This window comes from Micropterus dolomieu, linkage group LG18 (genome assembly GCF_021292245.1).
Source record: "Micropterus dolomieu isolate WLL.071019.BEF.003 ecotype Adirondacks linkage group LG18, ASM2129224v1, whole genome shotgun sequence".
NCBI lineage: Eukaryota > Metazoa > Chordata > Actinopteri > Centrarchiformes > Centrarchidae > Micropterus > Micropterus dolomieu.
The window spans coordinates 3,009,242-3,013,715 of NC_060167.1; positions in this window are offsets into that span (position 1 = coordinate 3,009,242).

Sequence of the window (4,474 nt, forward strand, 5' to 3'; positions counted from 1 at the left end):
TGAATTTGGATGACGAAAAAACACCACGTAAAATCTGGCAAAACTGGCGAATAATAAATGGTAGATATTCAGGAAGAGCAGCAAAGGAGGGATTTACCTCTCCCAGGACGGGCAGACAGGAAATAGAAAAGACCAACACAGAAAATCACAGTTTTGGATACTCAGGATAACAGAATTATAAATAGATCGAAACATATATGAAGATCATGGATCAGGGACGACGTTAAAGAACTTGAGGTGTCATATGGAGTCACATGACCTCCTCTCCACAAGAGAAGATTTATGCAGGTAAGGGGAAGATAGAGTCCGACAGAGGGAGAGAGAGAGAGGAGACAAGGACAGCATGTACGTCCAATGACATTGCAGGAATCATTGTGCCTGTTACGTAGTGAGGTGGAAAGTACGGGCGTGGATGGGAGTGTATTGTGTCTGAATGTCACGCTGAGACTAAAGTTTGTGTTTGTGGGTTTTTTTTAGACATGCATGCAGTAAGGCTTTAGATGTGGAAATGTAGGTCAGCTGGGCGGGTGCCTCTAAATACATTCATCTGTACCTCCAACAGGACTTCCTGGATCGTATTTCATTGTCTCACTGTTACCTTTTAAACAACACACCGCCACCAACGCATCCCGCTGCACTGTTCAAACGCAGGGCTGTTTTCAGTCTGAGTGCCCGCTCACTCTTCTGAAACCTGCATCCACAGTTTTTAACCAACCGTAACCATACATTATTCTTAAGGTGGTATTTTTTATTAAAGAAGGGTGCATTATAGATACATTAGCTCCAGAAGATTTATAAAATGTATATTTAGGGTTCTGTATTTGATTTGTGGCTATTTGCTGCCTGACAACCCTCAGGTCCATGGTGTCATGTGTGAAAGCTCATGTCCAACTCATGACACTACAGAAAAGATCATTAAATCTTTTTATAATCCAGAGCAAGTAACTCGTTTAGTTTGTCTGTGTGTCCGTCAAACACTCGATACGTCAGATATCATTGATCATAACATTTGAAGGAAACTCAGGAGAATCATACACCTCTGTGCTCTGTGATCACACCAAATTCAAATTCAAATTAGCTTTATTGGCATGAATGGAAAGCAACAATATTGCCAAAGCTATATATAAACTACATAAACTAGTACAAGGACAATTCATTTCATACATTTCATAAGATAAGGAAATAAAACAGCAAAAGTTGTGTTTGTGTGTGTTAATACAAAATAAAATAACAATAATAAAAAATATTTATATGAAATACAAATTCTGTAAAAATAAATGTTTAAAAAAAGTAAATAAGTAAAGCAATAAGCGTGGGTGTGTGTGTTCAAAAAATAATAATAATTTAAAAATTAAAATTAAATAATTAAATGACACAGTAACGTGTGTGTGTTAAAAAAATTAAATACAATTTTAAAATTTTAAATTTAAATAAACTAAGTAAATGACACAGTAATGTGTGTGTGTGTGTGTGTGTGTGTGTTAAAAAAATAAAAAAATAAAAATAAATAACAAATTAAAATAAACTAAGTAAATAACACAGTAACGTGTGTGTGTGTGTGTTAAAAAAATAAATAAGTAACACATTTAAATAAACTAAGTAAATGACACAGTAACGTGTGTGTGTGTGTGTGTGTTAAAAAATAAATAAATAAATAAAAATAAATAACAAATTTAAATAAACTAAGTAAATGACACAATAACGTGTGTTATTATAATAATATATAAAAAAAATTTAAATAAAATGAAGAGATAAAACCGTATATGTGTGTGTGTGTGTGTGTGTGTGTGTGTGTATATTAATAGGCAAAACAAAAAAATATTAATTAATTAGTCCATTGTGGACAGTGGACCACAGAGGGCTTTAAATAGATACAGGTATAAGGGTTTAAATCATTCGTTAGGTTGATGTCAAGGTTACAGTTTCTCTTCTGAATGTGGTTCATGTTAAATCTCTCATTGTGTCTGCCTCATCTTTGGTTTCATTGTTTCTGTTTCTGTGTGTCCCAATTGTTAGTTTCTTTATGTCAGAAAAATCATGAATATAAACTACGATGACTGTAATTTAATATGCGATTCTCTTGAATTCAGTCTCTTGTGCTGCAGAGCCTCGCTGTAGCTTTCCTTCAGAAATGATGACTCCACTTCTGAGTCTGGAAGTCCCAACAAGACATCTTTTGTGAGGTTTATGTAAATTGTGGCCTTTCCTTTTGTCAGAGAGAACAAATTGTCTTTTGACAATACTTGAGTCTCACGCTCATATGGCATGAGCTGTACCCTTTAGCTGCTAACCATCGCCACTTCGTCAGTGCTGTTCTGTCGGAGTGTCGGAGCTGTGGGTGGAGAGAGACTGTGAAAGTCTGTTTGTGCTCCAGCGCAAGATTTTAACTCCAAGCTGAACAAGTCACAGAGGACTGTAGTCGGAACAGTTTATCATGTACTGTCACTCTAGAAGAGAGGAAGTCCTTCAGAGGTGCTGACAGCGAATTTACCGTCCCGCCCGCCCGTCTGGTTCATTTGATTGAACAATGGCAAGGTCTGATGAATCAGTGGCAGTCTAATTATTGATCTGGCTTACTACCATTTCAAACACTGTTTATTCTATTCAAGGTGTGGCATTAAACTGCAGCAAGGGATTATTGGATTGCCACTGAAGTGGTGGGCTCCTCTCAGCGGCCTTCACATCCAACAGATCGTGTTACGGTTAACAATCTCGAGTTAATAAAAACTGTGAACACACGGACTGCATGTAGAAGAAATTATTAAATCTTAACAGTTTTGAGCTACCAAGGAAGGTTAAAATCAAAAGCTACAGGACTCAGTTCTGACTGACTGGCAGGAAGTCCCAGCTATTTAACCTCTGCAGGGTCGGGAGAAGTATTTTCAACCAGTCCAAGCTTCCTTTGGATTACTGTGCTCTGGATGACTGAAAACCTTCACAGACAATTTTGAGGTTATTTGCAGAAGACAGCACAAACTTCCTGTTCTTTCAGCGGGGGCTACGACACTGTCAGGCTAAGCCAATCAGAGGCAGAGGATAGGGTGGGTCATGCCTTCCCCATTGTAAGATTTGCAAATTCACATGCTGATAAGCAAGCTGTTTCCCCATTTTCAGTTGTTGTGTTAAACTAAGCCCACCGGCTTCCCATCGGCCTCAGACGTAGGCCTACTTTGTGTTTATTAGTGCCAATTAGCAAATGTTAGCATACTATCAAACTACAGTGGGAAACATGGTAAAGATTTTACATGCTAGCCAAAACACTGTCAATGTGAGCGTGTTCACATTTAATACAGTTCATGTCACTGCTGTGTAAATCAGAATTAAAGCTGACATGTAGCTTTCTCAGTTCACCGCAGGTCATAAAAGTAGGATCAAAAATCACAGCAGCTCTATAATTTAATGTTGGGTCATTTTGAAACAATTGATTTCAAGCCATAGCGGAGCTGTCTTGTGAGAGAGATGTGTTTAAATTCTTCCTGTGCATTTCTGAACACACTCGGTGGCGTTCCAGAAATAAGTGTTCCCACCTTTAGGAGACGTGAAGCAGAATATTACATGTTCTTCATAGAGACTCGTGCAAGACGTGGCACTACTGTAGGTTGTAGCAGGATGTGGTTGGCCAGGGCTGAAGGGATAAATAGTAAAATTACCTATTTGTAGCCAGTAGCTTTGCCGCTCTTTACTGAATGATGACTAAGTAAACGATGAGTTGGCTGTTCACAGTTTTCCATGTGGAACCTTGGTAAGTCATTTAGAAAAGCGGTGCTATCTTCTGCATTTTACTGCAACCGTCATAAAACTACATCAGAATTTCTTCTTTGCGGCTGAGTCGTAAATCACTTGTTCTTCATTCTGCTGTGCGTTGAAGCTTCATCCATCGCTCGCGGTCCTGCTCTGAGGCAGGGGTGGTTTAAGGTCATCCATGTTATGAAATCCCAAATTAAAAATCTCCCTGCCGCCTTCACAGCCGACACAGGACAGAGATCTGTGTTTCCTGTCCAGTACGACTGCCCTCATGTTCATTATGTAACCTGCTCCACTGACTTCATGGTGACGTCTTAGTGTTTGTTTTTGTGCTGAGGTGTGTGCACAGACACGCACACACACTTATCCAAACTGCCTGTTTCTTTTTATGAACACACACTGAGGAGGCAGAGTGTGTGTCTCATGTTTTTATGTCCCGGTGGACGCTTTAACCTGAATGCACGCTAACCCATGGAGACTCATGTCACCGTGGGGACAACATTTGAGGTCCTCATGGGTAGAGACTCCTTTTTGAGGGTTAAGACTTGGTGTTAAGGTTCAGGTTAGATTAGGGTGAAGGTTAGGCGTGTCGTCGTGGTGGTGGTTACGGCTAGGGAATGCCAATGAGACGTCCCAGCGGGGATAGAGAAACAAACGTATGTGTGTGTGAGAGAGAGAGAGAGGCAGAGGTGAAGGGGGGGGGGGGGGGGGGGGGGGGGGGGGGGGGGGG